The sequence below is a fragment of the Pteronotus mesoamericanus genome, unplaced genomic scaffold, assembly GCF_021234165.1.
Source record: "Pteronotus mesoamericanus isolate MK-2021 breed Mesoamerican mustached bat unplaced genomic scaffold, CSHL_Meso_final scaffold_31, whole genome shotgun sequence".
NCBI classification, from domain to species: Eukaryota; Metazoa; Chordata; class Mammalia; order Chiroptera; family Mormoopidae; genus Pteronotus; species Pteronotus mesoamericanus.
The window spans coordinates 21364327-21385849 of record NW_026555312.1 but is presented as its reverse complement, the minus strand read 5'-3'; the positions used below and the strand labels follow the sequence as shown (position 1 = coordinate 21385849).

The window sequence follows — 21523 nt, the reverse complement described above, 5'->3', positions numbered from 1 at the left end:
AATGAATGAATAACAGCTAAAACAAAACAGTGAAAGAGAAAAGAAGCAACCCTCTTCATGCCTCTCAAAACATGTACTCAACATTTCATTAGCTTGTCATATTTTTTATAAGCTACAGGGAAACCTGAAAGACTCCCTTCTTCCCTTTATTCCCTCATTCTCATTCAAGGAACTCTTGAAATCGATAATTTCCCTGCTCTCTTTTTGAAGAAGAGAATTTTCCATTCCTCATCTTCACTCAGATTATACACTTATTACCTCACTCATACACAATACCTATGCATGATGTAGCCAGCCTTCAAGTTGGCTTTCAACAGTTCTTGACTCCTGGTCGATATGCCTGTGTATAGTCAATTTTCACAACAAACCTCAGCTGTCCCTTTGTAACCAATATGATACAAATGAATTAATGAGATCATAAAAGTTATTGTAGCTTCCTTTTTGGTCTCTTGGACTACTTTCATTGGGGGAAAGCAGTTGCTATCCATGAAGACTCTTAAGCAGCTCTGTGGAGAAGCCAGTGCAGAAAAGGACCACATCCTCCTGACAACAGACAGCACAGACATGCTAGCCACAGGTGAGCCACCTTGAAAACTAGAACCTCTTGCCACAAACCACAGCTGATACCTGACTGCAACTTCATGGAGATCCTGAGTCAGGACTGAGATAGGAGATCATGTCGACTGCCTTGTCAGCCAGAATGGACCATTGTTCTAAAGGAGAAATACAAATAATTAATAATCTATTCATAGAACCTAGGGCCAAGAAGGGAGGATGTGAGACTGCAGACATCTGGTTTTCAACTTTCCCATGAAGAAAAAAGAATAGAGCAGAATACCTGCTGAACAAAAATTAGCTGAAAGCAGCCTGTCATATATCACCAGGTGCCAACTAAAGACAAGGAACCCTTTTCTTTGACCCTATAGGCTAACAGAAACTCAACCCCAGCAGAACCCCAGGAACCCTATAAAACCTTTTTTTCTCTCACTTCAGTGTGGTTCTCTGGTTCTGACGCCCAGAGTTTCCACCTTCTGCAGAGCTGAAGGAAATTTTACTTTTATTATCAGCATCCCTGAAATGAATTTTTTTCTTTCGGGAGACAAGAATACAAGTGGATCTGTCTGGTTTGGTATGAGGACTATCCAGCCAAGCTGCTGTCAAATTTCTTATCCTCAGAAACCATAGAGGTAATAAATGATTATTGTCATTTAAGGAGGATTCTTTATGCAGCAATAGATAGCTAATAGAATGCATCTGGTATTTTCTTTTACTTTATTCTTCAGCATTTGTTCATATGTCCTTATGTCCACATGACTTTTGATAGGTTTTGTTTGTGAGACACAAACAAGAAATTACTTTATTTAACTACTATACAGTGAATAGCAAAAACACTTCAAGGGGGGACTTTGAGTATCTAACTACTTTAAACTATGATTACCATGAAGTGGTTTGGGACTAAATGTCCAAACAGGAAAATAGAAAATAGTTTAGGTATTTCAAACAGATGTCACTTAATACAAGGGATTGGTTAAAATGTGTTAGAAAGTCTGGAAGAGTAAAAAGAAGTCATTTGGCCCAAAGATTGGTAGGAAGACACTGCAATGCTTAGGTCTGAAGGAACAAAAGGGAAAATGGCATCACCTGAAGCCTATGGCCACTGTGACACTGAGGCTGCTGTCGCACAGCTAGAGACACCCCAGATGCTGGGGGGGAAATGCTCGTTCAATTTTGCTCAACTTTACTCCCACCTTTCAGTCTCCTGCCAGAACCTCCCATTGACAGAAGCTAACAGGAAACAGTAGGCCAAGAAGTCTGGGAAATGTAGTTTGCAAGCTTCCTGTCCTGGTAATAGAGAAAAGATACAAGGCAACTGAGAAGCTGATAGCTAATCAATATAGTTGTCACTGGGAACAATAACAGAGATAATACAAATAAAGATGCACACATTTGACAACACTCTATTCAAAAATAACATATCCAGCATATGGTAGTGGTTTGTAATTAGAGTAAATCAGAGAAATGCAGGTGCTCCCATATTCATCTTTCAAGACATATTCCAGTAGCAATAGGTTCAAAACGCTAACCTCTTCAAAAGGGTTGCTATATCAAAGCCCCTTTTATTAACTCTGGAGGGACACATCTAATAAGAGTTAACACACTGAGCACATAGTATGGGCACTGTTCCAACTGCTTTTCCATTGGTAACTCATTTGCTACATCCTCCCCTGCCACCTCTTTATGAAGTTGGATCTACTGTGATCCATTCTACAGGTGAGCAGACTCGTTCCCAGAGGAATTGACACAGAAATCAGAGGAGTCAGTGTTCCAACATGGTCGTCTGGCTCCATAGGTAATATGCTTAACCATTCCACTATATAACCCCACTTGCTTTCATCATCTCACCTGAAAAAATGGGAGCTACTTATTGCGGGTTGTGCTGATGCCCCAAATATTCAGATTAATAATATTCAAAGGAAAAGGGCACAAGACCTGTAAAAAAAGCCCAAAAAACAAAAAAAAAGCAAAACTCTGAGCTATAGCATAACTTTTGTTTCGGCTTTTTTGACTTGACTCAGTTTGTCCAAATGTTGTCCTGACTATAGTGCAACTCATTAATTCTTTTAGAATTAGAAAGACAATTATTGAATTACTTGGGGCTTTTGTTCTGAGTCTCTCTGAAAGATCTTCTTAGTTTGGAAATATCCAGCCTAAGCATGGAGGAGGGCTAACAACAAGTAGCCAAGGAGGGCCTATGAATGTGAGAGCTGTGAGCTGGGGAAGTGAGGAAAGTCCATGCAGAACACTAAACTTGGGGTGCTGTTACCTGCCAGCCCGTACTTACATAAAAACCTGAAGCTGCCTTTCAGAAAGCTTTCCTCAATTGTTTCCTTTTGATAGAAAGGCAGAAAGGAAGAAGAGATTGGTTCTTCAGGAACTGCATTCCAGGATCTATGGTAACTTTATTTTTTTCACGTACTGAGAATGTATCTTGTTTTTAAACAGCTGGTGACTTGTACCATTTTGAAATACTCAGTTATATACTCATCATACCTTGAGAGAGACTAGGCTAAACAGAGGGGAGATGCAGGGGTCATGTAATAGCACCCAACCCTTCTGCCAACTACCTTTATTTTATGAAGATGCTGTTTTTTGGAGACCACACATTGATCCTACCTGTTAGGATCAACTGCTTTTAAAAGGAGCAGAAAAGCAGCAGCAGAATGTATGGATTCTCAAACAATTTTAGGTGGTAGACAGCAGTCCTTGAGTCCTGCTGAGTCTAATACCAGGAACACTGATACTTCTTCTGGACTAATGTAAATGGTGGAAGGGCAGGCTCCACTTGACCCAGGAGCTGCCACCAGGCCCTTTAGAGGATCCTTGTGTGTTGGATTGCACTGTACAAGTAGCCTGAGTGAGCCTAAATTCTGACCTCTAGGAGGGTCCTCTAAAACAGACAATATTGAGATGGAAATTTACAAAGGATTACGTAGCTGCAACTGTAATGTAAAAGGCTAACGTTTCCATGCAGTTTATGGGGAAAAAATGCTCATTATTTTATAGTCATCGCAATCGAGTTCCCCTTCGCCTCATAGCCAGAGGAGAAAAATTGGGTAAACAAGGAAAAAGAAAAATGACATGTTATTTTGATAGCCATGTGCCTGTGTGTGGTTATGAACAGAGGCATGAGGAAAGAACAATAGAAAACAAGATTTTCTCAAAAAATAAATATCTAATTTAAAAGAATATGTGTTTCTTTCTTTACAAGTACAGAGCTGTTACACAAAACCACCACCTTTGGTGCTGCCGTGCACCCCAGCCGGAGTGAGCCATCTTCACTGGGTAATGGAAATGCAGGGTATAAACTCTTCCCTTCAAACATCTAACTCAGGGAGGTGGTAACTCCAGAGCTCACACTCACACACCCCAGAGTAACCTTTTTCAGTTTTGTCTCTCCCCTTTTGGAGACTTTTTATAATATACCTGTGAACATAAAAAAAAGAAGAAGAAGAAGTTGGCACTGGGCCAGGGAGCTCCAAGCGCTCACTAATACAGGCAGTGGTTTCTGAGTAGGTGCCACATTATGAAAGGGGCTGGTAAATACCAAGTCACAGATGCATATCTGCTACTGAAAAGAAAAGCACGGAGAGGGGAGGACCATCGGGGATTGGCTCTCCATTCACTGTTTCTAAAAAAGGCCTGTCTCCCCTTGGCCCAACATCTGCTTTGTTCTCTGACCTCACTTCTTATCAGATCTTTCTCTGCCAGGCATCCCAAGCTTATCAGCTTTAATGCCTTCCTACTTGTAATGCCCTCTGCCTCTCCCCAAAATCTTTGCATGGAAAATCTCTTTCCTGTCATTTAGTTTCAACTTCAATATCACTTCTTCAGAGATACCTTTTCTGACCTTCCACCGCAAAAGGATAGCCACCTCCCTTGAAACCTTCTCAAGCAAACTATTACATTGCCTGGTTGTGTTTTATTAATAGCATTTAACATTTGCACAATTTAATAAATTCCTGTCTAACACTGTTGTGTCTTCTAAACTTTGATGCTCTGGGCAAAGTTGTGCCCAAGGCCTTGGACTACAGATAATCTCTGCAGCTCTTTCCCTCTTAAAGATCCTTCACTTCATCTCCAGCCTTCCCTTCTGCTCCCTTCTCAGTATTTGTACCTTTACAGTTCAACATCCAGGTTTTATATCCACCAGTCAGCTCACACTCTCTTGTTTTAACAAAAAAGCCAGGTCTCAGGATAACATGGAGTGACAAGTACTGGGCACACCCTAGAGCAGGCATCCCTGGGGAGGCTGCAGACCCACACTGGTCCATGGCTTGTTAGGAACGAGGCCTTGAGGAAGCTCACCTGAGCTCCACCTCCTCCCCACCCCATCTTCCATGAAACTAGTCCCTGGGGCCAAAAAGGTTGGGGAATGCTGCCCTAGAGAATCAGGTGTGGCTTCCTGGGGACCTGCACCTGGAGCACTTGACTGACAAGTGTTGGGCTGGCCTGGTTTCTCCTGAGTGAACTTGGTGTTAAGGGCACAGGTGGGTGTCTGAGCACCATGAGGGTCGGACGACTGCATCCCAGCCACAATCAAAACCCCCAGAAATAGATGTATGATTGTAGTAAAGTGGTCCAGACTATGCTCAGCCTAAATTTCCACAGGCCCAGAGCCCCTGTCCAGCTGTCATCCACACAAGCACAGGAAGTGTCAAGGAGAAGGTGGTATTTATATATTAATAATGACTTAGTGGAAAATCATAGTATCTTAGAAATAACATAGGTGATTATTATTTAACATATATCATTCCAATGAGGGAATCTCTTTTTAATGCAATGCAACAAACTGCCACTTTCCTAAGTAAAATCAAACCCTGCCCCTTCGGAGTTGGCAGTGGAGGGAGAAATTCCACATGAGGGAGGCCTCATCTAGCTGACTTCTGTTCCCAGAGATTTCCTACCCCTGTGAGGATCTCTGGGAAGTGCTTCGGCCATAGCCAGGATGGCCTGGGGTGACGAGGGAAGCCGTCTTCCCTTTGACAACTTGGTCCCTGGAGAGTTCTGAACCTTGGCAAGACTTCATAATCTCCTGGGGGATGCTTCATTTGATTTTTCAAAATACAGATCAGCCTGGCCTAAGTCTTGTCCCAGTACTACTGAATCCATTGCTGGCCATCGACTTAGCAAATGATCCTGGGCCAGACCCAGGATGAGGGTTGCTGCTTGCTTAAATGTGGAGATACAGCCCTTTAGCTCATTCCTTAATTTCCATTAAACAACATGGACGAAATGAGATCATTTAAAAAAGAAAGACCTAGGAAAAAGAAAATGAACACAGAGAGTCACATCCAAATAAATGGGCAGGAGAAAAACTTTCTGCTCTTTCCATTATCAAGTAAGTCTGGGATGCTCGCTTACTTGCTCCCAGGGTTGACAGTCACCAAGCGCATTGCATTTTGAAGTTGTCTAAAAGTCCCCACTAAAGAAATCCATTGTATTTGTTTAACCCACAATTTCCTATAATGTATGCCATTGCCGAAACCCTGTAACAAAAGGAGATGTGAAAGACTTCTAGATTCAAAGCTCACAACCAAAGCTCAGGGAGCAACTTGCTTACTTTCATGGCCTAGCCAGAGTTTCTGTTGCCTAAGGAGTTTCTTTTTATTTGGACTGATATTTCTTTTCTAAGAAAACCCACCCCTAAATGAAGGGCCTCTCCACAGGCCGCCATATCAGAATTCAATGAAATAAAACTCAACTCTCTTCAGTAGATATGCACATATAGTAGCAATGAGGTCTCTGTCTTAAAATATAAAATTGGTGCAGTTAATTGTTCATCTAGAAGACTAGAAAGATTCTTATCAAAATGGAGCAGGAGGCAAAGTTTCTCTAAGAAAATGCCCCTCAGTTCCCCACTCCTCCCACCTGAGAGGTGACTTGCTCCACTGGAAAGCGGATTCTCCTCCTGTCCTCTTCCCAGAGAGAGCTGAGGGGAAGAGGAAAACGAAATCCCTGATACAGGGCACATACTAGAGAAAGACAAAGTATGAACACAGAGGAAAAGAAGCTCTGAGACTACTGGGTGAGGACATCCAGGGAGGAGAGGATATGTGTTTCTAGGGTCCCTAGTTGAAATTTGAATCACTTTCCCCAGAGATAAGTTATTCTCAGCCAGGGGCAATTTTTCTCCCAGGACACATTTGGCAATGTCTGGAATCATTTTTGACTGTCACATCTGGGGAAGGAGTGCTACTGAAATCTAGTACATAGAGGCCAGGGATGCTGCTAAACATCCTACAATACCCACAAGAGCCCACAACAAACAATTATCTGTCATAAAATGATAACAGTGCCAAGGTGGAGAAACTCTGCCATGGACTAATGATGTCTTTGGAAATTTGATAGGTAATTTGGTAATTTTGTTTATGGTGGCTTAAATATATTTTATAGGTTGACTTTAATATCTTGCTAGAAGTATCTGTATAAGATAGTTCATTTAAGCTCCATTTGTGAAATAACAGCAATTGCATGTTCACACAAGGTAGGTTCGTATTTTCCATGAAGTAAAATCTTTTAAATCTATTTGTTTAATTGCTGACTATCTGGCCCAAATAGGATATAAACTACTAGAAAGTTGTTTGATTTAGAGTAGACAAGTGATATTTGCTGAATTAATGAATTCAGACAGTTGGGGACTACCTGGTTTTTCTTATAAGCAAAGACCATCTCCAGCATATTTCCACACTTAGAGCACCTAGCTAGGATCTCTGCATATAAAAGAGATTCAATGCTGATTGTTGAGTGCATGAATGAATGAATGGGCAAACAGTATTAATCTCTCTCTGTGTCCTGTTGTGAAAAATGAAAATAACATGCACGCTCTTTTAGAGGATGTTTGCAAACACACGGTGAGTTTGCTGCTCCTTGCTCCAGGTTCTCATTAGAAAGTCCTCTCAGGGAGACAGGTGAAGAGTGTAGACTGAGTGCTAGAAATTCATTCTTAACAGAACTCCAAGCCCAAACTGAAAAAGTGATTACTTCTCTCTCTTCCAAACCACTTTCTAAGAATGTTTTGGTTTTCTGCCATCAACAGATAAATGCCTCCTGTGGAATAAGTTAGTAATACAGGGAAACTGATGATTCAAATGTCTCTGAATAAGCTAAAAAAAATTTTTTTTAAAGTAAGAAAACAAAAGGCTTTTTGAAACAGCCTACTATTTCCTATTCTTTTCATGGGTAACATGTTGATTTTTTAAATTTTACTTTTCAATTACAGTTGTCATTCAATGCTATTTTATATTAGTTTCATGTTTTCAGCACAGTGGTTTGGCAATTACATAATTTACAAAGCAATCCCCCTGATAATGTAAGTACCCACCTGGCATCCTACATAGTTATTACGGTATTATTGACTGTATTCCTTGTGTTGTAATTTACCTTCCCATGACTATTTTGTAACTATCAATCTGTACTTCTTAATCTCTCCATCATTTTCACCCAGCCCCTCATACCACCTCCCATTCGGCAACCATCAGTTTGTTCTCCATGCCTATGAGTCTGTTTGTTTCGTTTGTTTATTTATTTTGTTCTTTAGATTTCACATAATATTAGTGAAATAATATGGCATTTGTCTTTCACTCTCTGACTTATTTCACTTAGTATAATACTCTCCAGCTCCATCCATGTGGTTGCAAATGATAAGATTTCATTCTTTTTTTACAGCTGAGTAATATTCCATTATATATATTATATGTACCACCACTTTTTTATCCACTCATTTATTGATGGCTACTTGGGTGGCTTCCACATGTTGGCTATTGAAAATAGTGCTGCGATAAATATAGGGGTGCATATATGTTTTTGAATTAGTGTTTTGGGTTTCTTCAGGTGTATACCCAGAAGTGGAACCACTGGGTCAGAAGACAGTTCCATTTTTAATTTTTTAAAGAAATTCCACACTGTTTTCCATGATAGCTGTACCAATTTGCATTCTCATCAACAGTTCATGAGGGTTTCCTTTCTTCTCTGCCAGCATTTGTTGTTTGTTGATTTATTGATGATAGCCACTCTGACTGGTATGAGATGATAGCTCATTGTGGTTTTAATTTGCATTTCTCTAATGATTAGGTGATGTTGATCATTTTTTCATATATCTATTGACCATCTGTATGTCCTCTTAGGAAAAGTGTCTATTCAGTCCCTCTGTCCATTTTTAAATTGGATTGTTTGTTTTTGGTATTGAGTTGTCTTTGTACATTTTGGATATTAACCCTTTTCTGGATGTATCACTGGCAAATATTTTCTCCCATTCAGTAGGTTTTATTTTCATGTTGTTGATGATTTCTGTTGCTGTGCAAAAATTCTTATTTTGATGTAGTTTCATTTGTTTATATTTCTTTTACCCTTGCCTGATGAGATATATCAGAAATAAAAGCATTTCTAAGAAAAATGTTGGAGAACTTACTACCTAAGTTTACTTCTTGGGGTTTTACGGTCTCGGGTCTTATATTTAAACCTTTGATCTATTTTGAGTTTATTCTTATATATAGTGTAAGAATGTGGTCTAGTTTCATTTTTTTTTTTTTTTTTGGCATATATCTGTCCAATTTTCCCAACACAGAATAGACTGTCTTTACCCCATTTATGTTCTTGCCTACTTTGTCATATGTTAGTTGACCAAATAGGTGTGGGTTTATTTCTGGGCCCTCTATTCCATTGATCTATGTGTCTGTTTTTATGCAGGTATCATGCTGGTTTGATTACTATAACTTTGTAGTATAGTTTGATATCAGGTAGCATAATACTTCCAACTTTGTTCTTCTTTCTCAGGATTGCTGTGGTTACTTGGGATCTTTTGTGGTTCCATATAAATCTTTGAATTATTCTAGTTCAATGGCATTTTGATAGGGATTGCATTGATCTATAGATTGTTTTGAGAAGTATGGACATTTTACTGATCTTTATTCTTTCTACTATTAGCATGGTAAATACTTCCATTTACTTGTATCTTCTTCAATTTATTTCTTCAATGTATTATGATTTTCCCAGTACAGGTCTTTTATACCTCCTTGGTTAAATTTATTCTTAGGTATTTTTTATGCAATTGTAAATGGGACCATTTCCTTAATTCCTCTTCCTGATAGTTCATTATTGTTTTATAAAAATGCAACCAAATTCTGAATATTTCTTTTGTATTCTGCCATTTTACTGAATCAATTTTTCAGTTCTATTAGGGTTTTAGTTATTTTTTCTTTTTTTGGTGGAATCTAACATGTTGATTTTTAAGAGCTGTTAAGACTTTATAAATGTCCTTTTCCAGAGTGCTGGATCGGTGTCAAGCATTATCGTCATCCTGTAGTTTCCCAATTCCTCTCCTGTGGGCAGTAATTCAGCCTTATTTTTTTCTCTGTGATAAACCTTTGCATGATTAGCAAGTCTCTAGTTAGGAATTATAGTCACCTTGGAAGTTCCAGCAAAGAAAAATTCAACAGCTTTAGATGAGGACTAAAAGCAAGAACAAAACCAATTTTGCAAATTGTCCCAATAATGTCTCTCACAGCATTTTCCCCCTAAGCCATGACACAGGATCACACACTGTATCAAGTTGTCATTGTCCTTTGCCTCCTCCAACCACAAAGACAACAGGTCTTTAAGTAACTGTGGTTTCATTCAGTGTCATTTTGCTTAATGCTGATGAGATACTGTAGGAACTTAACTCTTGTTTATATTAAGTAGCCTCTGGTAGAATTGGTTTTGTTATACAGCACATCATTTTGCTTAAGGTCACAGAGACTACTGATGTTAAATGAGGACTTTCTGTAATTATACTCTCAAGGCACATTAGCTTTACTAATTGGAAGGATTTTAATAATCTTTTTTTGTACATAAAATTAAGAGTTTCCAAAGGAATCATTAGTAATGCATTATTTTACTCTTGAAATAATACATCAACTAATAATGGAATTTCAACATATAAAGCACATAAGAAGACTTTTCACCTTGAGTTACATCCAGGAGGCTTACCTCTATTTAACTATTCAAATAGTGACAAGGAAGCCAAATAGTGTCTAATCCATCCTACTTCTGTGTCATGCTGATGACATGTGATAATCTAGCTCCTCACATGCTTACTGATCATGTACAAGGATAGGGATGTCAGAAATGACACAAAGGTTGGCATTTAATTATTTGGCCTTCTGAAGGCCAAGGCCAAAGCCAAAGCCAAGTAACAGATTTTGGTTAAGATGGAGGTTTTAGCCAATTTTCGTGCATGCACAATGTGTCTATCAGAGGTGGATTTATTACAAAGCTAAGTGAGTTTAAGCTGGGACCCTAGCTGGCAGCTCGCTGGGAGGCCCCAGCAATAGGTTCACATGGTGTAGTTCTCTCCTCTTATGCCTGCCCCATAGCCCCTAAGCCTGCCTTTATTCCAGCCATGTGGTGACAATCACCTTCATGCAGGTGTGCCTGGGCAGCACTGTGTATCTCTCCCGGCTCTAGAGCTTCTCTGACTTCAAAGTGAGGGATGTTTTGGAGAACCAACTCTCTAACCCCCTTCCCCAGTACTCAAATGTATACAGTCCGGAAGTGTGAGAAAATGAACTCTCTATGACTGAAAGATGGAAAGCTGGTGAGTAAAATATTCTACTCTTCCCTTCCTTGGGTGGATAGCCCTGAGACACATTCTACATCGTTTCTCAATAGGTCCTGGCAACACTGAAATGCATTTGCCCTCCAAGGTGACAAAATTAAGAAATCATCCTTGCAAAGATCCAGGAAGAGAGCAAAAGAAAAATCAATCTAAAGAAAATCTGATAGAAAGTCAAAGGCAGGGTGTCCTCATTCAGGAGCTCACATATTCATGTAACAAGAGCTCCAGGTGAGAAGAGAGAAAATGTCCCTAGCAAAAGAAAACCGTGAGTAGTCAGATTGAAAGAATCTTTCCAGTGAATTCTCCAAAGAGAAGAAAGTCAGTTACCTACAATGAAAAGAGAAACAAATTGGTATCACATTTTACATGGCAACATTGTTGCTGCAAGGCAACCTGGCAATATTTTCATTATGTTGCAGGTGAAGTCCTTTAATAGCTATCCTTCCTTGCAGAGCTGTCTTTCTGATTTTTCCTGCCTGACCACTGTGGATGTCTGGAGCTGTGTCAAACTATGTTTTCTATCCTTCCAGCTCCCTACGCCAGCACACCTCTCCCGGGGAGGCATTTTACTTTCTTCGAGTGTGGTTCTCAGTTTTCAACCTAGACTCAAAGGCACATTTTGGCTACATAACCCGAGAGACTGGTGAGTGCTGTACTGCCCTCTGGTTCTAATGCACTTATTTGTCTGCTCACCTTAAGGACTGGCCCTTAGCTCCTTCCCTCCCCTTCCATTTGTTCTCTCTGAAGTTGGAATTTTCTGAACTGGTTCTTCTCTTAGGGTATTTTTGGCTGTGGTTTTCTGATCACAGCTATTATCAGTCTGATTTTATCTATTTTCTTTTTTCCCCCCAGAAATGTCTCAATATTTTTGGTCTTTTGATGATAGCTTCATTTTGTGTTTTCCTTGGTTGTAAATTTATGCTTTTTAAAATGTAGCTTTTTTAATTCAACAAAGTCAGGACTGGAGGGAAGATGAAAAATTCAGTTAATTTTGTTATCTTGATGCAGTGTTATACACACAAACACATACACACACAAATATATACCCCTTATATTTGTAATTATCTTTATAGAAAATTATATTGTGAAATACATATTTTAAAAAATCACATTGTATGAGTTATTATATAGTCTCTTTTTCACTTGGCATTATACTTTAAACAATTCCCTTGACTTTTTCTCAAATGTAAAAGAGAGACAACATCATGGGTAAACTTAGAATGTGACCAGAAATAAAAACTAAAATTAAGGGTCTATTAATTAACTAAGCTCATAAGTGTGGTATATATTCTTTTTCTTTCTTTAATGTCACATTTTAAAACATCTGGATATGACATACCCAAAATATTGATCAGATTATTGTTGTATTTCTTAACTCATATGTTTTGACGTTCAGTTATTTCAGTGTCTGAATGGCTGATTTATATTGACTACATGAATTCAGTGAATATGAAGGAAAACATATATTCTTGGACATTTAAAAAATTCTATGGTTATACTCATAACATGAAGTGAAAATGCAAGGAAACTGTATAAACAGTCCTGTTTAAAAATGTTCTTATGGGAAAATTAGGATGCAAAGGCTGTATAAAAAAATCAAAAGTTTATGGAAATTAAATGAAGGACAAGTGAGAAAACTGTCCCTTCCCCTGGACACTTCTTTCTCCCTCTAGAAAAATAGGAAAAAATTTTGATCTGGGCCCTCTCCAGAAGACCTAAGAGAAGGAAAATAAACATATACAACAAGGAAAAGCAACTCACAATGTAGTTAACTAAGGCAAAACAGAGAATTCAAGGAATAAAATAATGATATTGAGGCTCTGTGTAAAGCTCAGTGGGCAGGGCAATCACGCTCTTTGATTCTTTGAGAGTTTACTAAAATATGAAGTTGTTTTCCAAGAAATGGGAATGGCTAAATCTCTCAAATATCAGAAGTATAATGCTAGAGACTTTATGAACATACCTTTTTAGTTCACAGAGGAACCCACTCAAAGTTCTAAAGAAAATCTCTTCTGCACCCACCACACTTAAATCAAATGAACGTTTTTGAGATAGGCAAAATAATGAACCCCCGAAGTTGCTTACCTCCCTGGAATACGGTACCTTACTTTGCAGATAAGGTTAAGGACCCTGAGGTAGGAAGAACCTAGATTATGCAGGTGGACTCAATCTAATCCCATGAGACCTTAAAAATAAAGAATATTTCCCAGGTGCAGTCAAAGAGATGAGAGGGGAAAAGGAGGAGGGATTCAAAGCAGAAGAAGGACTCAACCCACCATTGCAGGCTTTAAAGATACAGAAAGAGATCCATGAGCCAAGGAACACAGTGGCCTCTAGAAACAGGGAATGGCCCTCCACAGACAGCCAGCAAGGACACCAGCACTAGTTTTACAATATCAAGGAATCGAATTCTGCCGACCATCCAAATGAACAGGAAGGGAGTCCCCGCAGGAGCCTCCAGAAAGGAATGCAGTCTGCCAACGCCTTGGTTGTAGCCCAGTGAGACCCTAATAGGTCTTTTGACCCATAGAACTGGGAGATAAATTTGTGTTGTGATTTGCTATGGAAGCAATAGAAAATGGATACAACCTTTATCAGATATTTTCTACCAAGCAGGCCCAGATAAAATCAAATATTTGAAACTTTGAATTCTTCCATACAAATACAAATGTCTTGAAGTAAAAGGCATCATTTAAAACTGCAGAAATTTCGTCATAGGTCAATTGATGCTATTGCATCAATTCTAGGAGTCATGGTTCAAAGGCAGAATTTGAGGGTGATGGTGGCCCTGCATTTGCCTCTGACCAGGTCACACACAAGGACTTCTCTCTGTTCATGGGGTCTTAGCAATCCTGTGTTTAAATGTTCCCACTTACATGTCTCTGCATCAGTATTTCTGCACACACAGAGGTTATATCTCAGTCCTTTTTTTCGTGGGAAGACTAAATTTTTAAATGAAAGCTCTGCTGACAATAGAATCTGATTTGGTCTGGAGCTTGGAAGCCACCACATTCCCTAAGGGCCACTCAGCATTCCCTCAGGCTGAAGTGTGGCACCATTTTATGCCTTTGAATGAAAGGAAGAACACAGATTCTAGAAAACATAATTTTATTTGTTTTTTGTGACTGTTGACCTTTTCTTGTGTACTTGAGTGCTTTGCCTCACCCAAACTAAGAGATATTAAATTACCTAAGTTAAGCACTTGGTGACTGCATTTGTAAAGATTTTGGCTAGCTAGTTTGTTAGACATTGTCTGGTTAAAACAGACTTCTAAATTTAATGTTTCAATTTTTAAAATTTATCTGTGGTTAAATTATAGCTATTCTGTGTATGTGGGTCACATTCTGCAGGCACTGGTCAACCGAGCATTGTGGCATCTCGGATTCAGAGTCATAGTCAAGTATGCAATGAGAAGTTTGGTATAAACAAAATATTTCCATGTCCTATAAAACTCACCATAGTAAGTGAGCTTGGTTGACATTATTAGCTTCTTTCTTTCCACCTGCCTTCCTTATTCCTTTTTTCTTCCTTTTATTTATCAAATATTTATTGAGCCCCAACTATGTTATATACTGTTACTGCTGGAAATTCAATGATTAATAAAACATGCATCGTTCCTGGCCTAATGATGCTTAGAATGAAGAGGTCAATCAGGATATTAAATAATAGCATGAATATATATAAAGACACTGAAGCAAAAGTGTTTATGGAGAGTATATAATACAGACTGCTATGGATTAAGTGTCTGAGTCCCCCACAAATTCACATCTTAAAATTTTAACCACTAATGGGATGGTATTAGGAAGTGGGCCTTCAGGAGGGAATTAGTTCATGACTGGGATTAGTGCCCTTATAAAAAGAAGCACACTTTTCTTTTTAAGTTTAATTTTCTTGGCTGGTGTGGTTCAGTGGACTGAGTGCTGGCCTGCGAACCAAAATGTTGTCAGTACAATTCCCTGTCAGGGCATATGCCTGGCTGTGGGCATGATCCCCAGTTGAGGGTGTATAAGAGGCAACTCATTGATGTTTCTCTCACACATTGATGGTTCTCTCCCTCCTTTTCTGCTCTCTCTGAAAATAAATAAAAAATAAAATAAAAAATAGATAAAGAGAAACACAGAGAGGTAATTGGTTCCTCTTAGTCATTGTGAGGACACAATCAGTTGACCAGCTGTAAACCAAGAAGGGGCTCTTATTAGAAAGTAGGTTTGCCAGTGCCTTAATCACAGGCTTCCAGCCTCTACAATAAATTTCTATTATTTAAGCCACCCAGTCTGCTGTACTCAGCTCCAGCAGCCTGAACTGACTAAGACTGGGGCCTAGGACTTATCTGGAGTCACAGCAAAAGCTCTCTAGGAAAGTAATTCTTAAGCTACAATATGAAGGATGAGTCGGACCAGCTAGGAGAGAACAGCTTGTGAGGGTCCTGAAGCAAGGAGCAGTTGAGGACCTGCAGGAGTCCTTGGTAGCAGAGAGTGAGGGAAGAAGTGGTTAGAGTAAAGGCAAGGAGGTGAGTGGGCAAGACCCAAGTCTATATCCTTTGCAGGCTATGTCAAAGACTTAAATTTTTATCCAAAAAAAAAAAAAAGCAAAAAGAAGCCTTTCCACAGAGAGGGAATCATACACCATTGTTTTCTGTTCCCATTGTACCTTAAAGAGAAATTTGCACAGTATCCGGAGCACTTAATGTTTTGCAAATGAAAGAGGAGGATGTCCTCAGATTCCCTGCAGCAGGATCCCACTTAGGTGGCACCAACCTTGGCTTCCAAATGGAGCAGTACATCTACAAAAGGAAAAGTGATGGCATCTATGTCATAAATCTGAGAAGTTCCTGCTGGCAACTTGTGCCATTGTTGCCACTGAAAACCGATGATGTCAGTGCCATATCCTCCAGAAACACTGGCCGGAGAGCTGTGCTGAAGGTCGCTGCTGCTACTAGAGCCACTGGCTGCTTCATTCCTGGAAGCTTCACTAACCATATCCAGGCGGCCTGCTGGGATCTGTGCCTTCTCCTGGTTACTGGTCCCAGGGCTAACCATCAGCCTCTCACAGAGGCATCTTATGTTAACCTACCTACCATTGCTCTGTGTCACACAGACTCTCCTCTGTGCTATGTGAACATTGCCATTTCTGGCAACAACAAGGAAGCCCACTCAGTGGGTCTGATGTGCTGGATGCTGGCCTGGGAAGTTCCGTGCATGTGCGGCACCATCTCCCATGAACACCAATGGGAGGTCATGCCTGATCTCTACTTCTACAAAGATCTGAGAAGATTGAAAAAGAAAAGGAAGAATTTCAGGTGAATGGACTGCACCAGCTGCTGAGCTCACTGCTCTTCAACCTGAGGTCACAGACTGGTCTGAAGGTGCGGGTGCCCTCTGTTCCCATTCCCCAATTTCTTACCGAAGCCTGGAGCGCTTAGCTGGCTACTGAAGGCTGGTCAGCAGCCCCCACTGCTCAGGCACTGAGGGGGTAAGAACAACCATTGAGTGGTCCTAAATCGTTCTTCCACAAACTCTTAACATGGAAATAAGATTGACGGAAAATAAAGTTTCTTTTAAAAAAAACCCCAAAAACAAAAAAAGGAAGGACAGTAAAGGATTTTAAATAGATAAAAGACAGTCATGTTTTTAGAGATTTTAAAAGATTTTTCTGATTGCAGAAAGTAGATTAGGGCAAAATTGGGGAGGCAAGAATGGATTAGGTGAGAGATGGTGGTCTGCCGCAGTAGGAGAAAGTGCCCCATGAGAGATGGATGAAGCTCAAGACTCCCTCCCAGGTGTCTGGTCAGGGCATTGGATGGATGGTGCAGAAGAGAAGATGGGAGGTCAAGTTTGGACATCATGACTTGGAGATATCCAAGTGGAAATGTTGGCAGGGTCAGTTGCATATGATTCCCAAGCACAGTGAAGATATATCTGAAGATCATAAGCAAAGAATATCAGTTAAAGCCATGAGTGCAAATGAAATCAACTGGAAAGTGTAAAGTGCTTCAGACTGATCTGTGGGAAAACCAATAATGTAAGGACTGGGTACAGAAGAATGTGTTCTAGCAAAGGAGGCTGTGATGAAGCTGCCTGGAGGCAGGAGGAAAACCGGGAGAGCATGGTAACCCAGAAGCTCAGGGCCAGGGTGTTCCCAGGGTACTTGCTGTTAAAGAGGCCTCGTGCTTCTAAGTAGGAGATGGAGTATTCAGTCAAATACTGCTAAAAGGTCTAATTGGGATGACAACTTGAAAATGCTCATTAGCTCTAGCAACCTGAAGGTCACTGGTGACCTTGATAAGAATCATTTCTGTTCATCATGGAAACAAGTGAGATTAGGATGGTTCAGGGAAGGAATTAGAAGTGAGGATATAGAGGCAATGGATATGAATATGTCCTTTATTGTATCTCCACATTGCTAAATACACAGTAGATGCTTTTGTAATTTGTACTTAACTTACAAAAATAATTCTATAAATAATACCTATACTCATATAAAATAGAAATAATCCTATAATAATACTTATGGGATTAATTAACTGAGTCCACAAACACTTATTAAATACCTTTGGTGTGCCGCACACTCTTCTAAGTGGTTGGGATACAACATTGAATGAAAGAGATATAGCTCTCCTGATCACCATGGAGCTTGCGTTCTAGAAGGATGGGTAGAGCAGTGGGGAGAAAGATAATACACAATAAGTAAAGTTTCCGTAGTGTAGTGGTTATCACGTTCGCCTGACACAATAAGTAAATTATATAGCATATTTGGAGGTGGTAAATTCTGTGCCATGAAAATAAAAAATAGATCAAGAAAAGGAAGGAGGTGATATCTGATAGGCTAATCAGGATAGATCCCATCACAAAGATGATACTTGAGCAAATATTTGAAAGAATTAAGGAAACGAGTCTGGGGTTTCAGTCAGGAAATAATCCAGGCAATGCCTAGATGGAAGAGTGCCTGGTGTGTAGGGGCACAAGGCCAGTTGTGGCCAAAGTGGTGGACAGGAGAGGGTGGGGATAAGGTCAGAGAAGCCCATCACAGAGGCCCCTGAAGCCATTGGTGGGACTCTGGCTTTTACTGGAGGGAAATGGGGAGCACTGTAAAGGGTTTGCACGTGATACAATCTGACTTATGTTTTGAAAGGCATGCTCTGGCTGTTGTATTGAGATTAGGTCAGAAGCGGGTAGATGGGTCTGCATCAAGCTGGTGGAAGGTTTTTACCACCAGGCCTGGAGGTGGTACATCTCACTTTTGCTCACTTTCTGTTGGCTAGAACTCAGTCAAATGGCCATACCTAACTGCCAGGGTGGATAGAGAATGTGGGCTAGATGTGTTCCCAGGAAGAAGAGAAAATGGATTCTGTGAACAGCTGGCCCATCTCTGCCACAAGAGGCTGACAGTGACTTAGGCATGAACTGATGATGGGAGGAAGCAGAGTTTTCATAGTGGAAGTGTTGAGAAGTTGTCGATGCTGGATGTATTTTGATGGCCAATAGAATTTCTTGAAAGACTGGATGTGAAAGAAAGAGGAGTCCACACTACTGAGCCTGAGCAACTGTAAGAATAGAATTGCCATCAACTGAAGATAGGGAAGGTTGCAGGTGGAAAAGGTTTTAGAGGAGAGAGCAAGACTTCAGCTTTCCACATGTAGTTTGGAAGGTTTATTAGATAACCACGGGAGACGATGAGAGCATGGTACACAAGTCTGGGGTTTAAGAGATCTGGTCTGGAGTTTAAAGTTGGGAGGATCCGTCTATGGGTAAATTTGAAGTCAAGAGAATGCATAAACCAAGGAAAAGATTAAGGACTGAGCCCCAGTGCACCATAATGCACTGGGAGTTGGAGAGAGAGAAGAAATCAGCAAGCAGGCTCAGAAGGAGGAACAAGTGAAGTAAGAGGCAATCCTGGGGAACATGGAGGAGTGCTGGAAGCCCAGAGAAGGTACCTCAAAGAGGTGGGAGTAAAGAACTGCACTGCATGCTGCTGGCAGACAAAGGAAGATAAGGACTGGATGGCTGTATTCTCATATAGAGAAGATGGGGATCAGCAAGAATGAGGTGGGAGTAGAATGTGTTTAAGAAAAGATAGGAAGAGAGGAATCAGATACAGCAAGTATGGGTGAGTCTTTCAAGGGTTTTTTTTTTTTCTATGAAACGGAGCTAAGAAATTGGGTGGAAGTAGGTGGAGAAGTGGGCTCAAGAAAAGGTATTTTTAGTGAGAAGTAATAAACAGATTTTATGTTGATGTTAATAATCCCACAGAAAAGGGAAAATAATAATGTAGCAAAAGAATTTCTAGAATAATGTTCTTGGGTCTGCCAGAGAAGATGCCATTTAATGTGAAGTGGTGGGTAGACTCTGATAAGCACATAGGTAAGATAATCTAAGGTCATGCATGGAAAAGCAGAGCAAGCGGGTGCAGACACATGGGTAAATGTGGGGGCGATTATATTACTGCAGGGAACCCATTCCTTGTCTGGCCCTTGCCATCACTATAGCTGCATTCTGGGGCAGGATAGAGTTGGAGGGCAGGAACTGACATTATTGTTTTCCCACCTGAGAAGTCTTCTACAGACTGATGTGCCCAGCCGTCTGTAATGGAGTCTGAGGTAAGGCTGTTGGATGGAGCACATTCATGAAGGAACTTATCTCTAAATTTCATTATAATACGGTCACCAGGGAGTACACTAAAAGGCGCTCAGTGTTAAACTTAAACATTTGAAAAAGACCACAAAATGCATGTATAATTTTGGCATTTATTTATTTTATGTTACAATTATTTAGGGTCTCAATCACTGGAAATGGCTTAGGTATCTCTCACGCTCTGAGAGGTCCTGCCTATCTTAAATGCTCACGTTATCAGCCTTCACTTCATGGTCTTCATAGCCACTGATGATCATTGCCTAGATTCATTATTTCAGTAAGAGCTGCAAATTGGTGATTTTCTAATTCTAACATTCCTCCCCAATTAATTACTGATTGTGATCTTTCTCTAAAGAAAACCATTTTCTCATCAGCTACTTCATTGTCCTAAAAGAATTAGAAAAGTAGGATAAATGGTTCCCTCTTTTCCTTCACTTCCCAATCTTCAGAAAAAAGAATTGGTGCCCCAGCAACTTCCAAAAGTAGTTAACCAATGAGCTATATTTTCTGTTTTTTGTTTTGTTGCGTTTTGTTTTGTTTTTGTTTCTGTTTTTTGAGGGGAGAGGAAAGGATGGTACATTGTTTCAAACTCATGGATTTTTATATACTTGACATGTTTCAATCTATTTCAGTCATTATTCCTTTTTATTAAAATCGTCCCACCTCTAGCCAGTGCGAGATTTTCAGGTTGATGCCTGTGGCATCGACATGACCTCAGAGGTCTTCTGATTCTGGATGGTTCCTTTTCTTTCTGTCTCAGTTTTTGCCCCAGACCTGGAAATGGCCACTTTTCTAAGAATCCCCTTGGTTTCTTTTCAGTAGTGAAAGGTATTTAAAGACCACAATCAGAGCACTTGTAGAGTCTCCCAACTTCTTTTCTGCGGAAGACTCCTTCATAGTCCACCGTAGATAGTTTTGCCAGGTGCATCTTCCTGAAAGCTGAATGGAACATATCCTTCTTCTGTTAGTACCCTTTAATGAACTTTTACTGCGTCCAGGATACAAGCCATCCAGGTTATCCTGGAACTCAAGGCCTCCTGCGTAAGGCCCTGCGCTCGTCTCTCACCACGTCTTTACATGAACACTAGAGTACAGCCAAGCAGCATGCTGGCTCCTAAGAATATCATGCCCATCCCCACCTCAGCGTCAGCATTAGGGCTGAGCCAGGAGGGAGGCGCATGAGTGCTTGGACAGGCAATGCAAGGAGCCAGAGATCAAAGGTGCACAGCGTGCCTTCTGTTGTGAGCGCCAGCACTTGTCCTTCTCTGCTGTTTGCCAGCTGGGTGATTCCAATGTGTCATCTTGCCTCACCAGCTCCTCACTTATAAAAAGAAGGTGACAACACCAACCTGATGAGGTCCTTGTGAAAATTAAGATAGGAGACTCACGCAGGGTACCTAACCCAGGATACGCAAAAGACGATAAATAATTCTCATCTGCCTTTCCTTGGATCACATACCCTCAGTTATATAATCGGATGGTCCAGAATCTAAAAATTCTGAGTTCTTCCTAAAGTGCTGTTGCTATTTTTACCTGTCCTTTCACTAAAGGTTACAGCCTGGTCCTGTGGTGGGGGAGAGGACAACCCTGAGTCACTTCCTCCCTCCCCACGCTGGTCCTGCTGTGCCAAGTTGGATGGGACCAGGCTGTTCCACAGAGAGCTGCCCAGGCCACGAGGACTCATGCTCACTGACATTCAGGAGGGCGTTTGTTAAACCACGGGCCTTGTGGGAGACTG

General features: G+C 40.4%; 1 pseudogene; it reads left to right on the top strand.

Annotated features, from left to right (window-relative positions):
- Positions 1–486: 486 nt before the first annotated feature.
- On the top strand, positions 487–16654 carry LOC129085567 (40S ribosomal protein SA-like; annotated as a pseudogene).
- The last annotated feature ends 4869 nt before the right edge of the window (positions 16655–21523 follow it).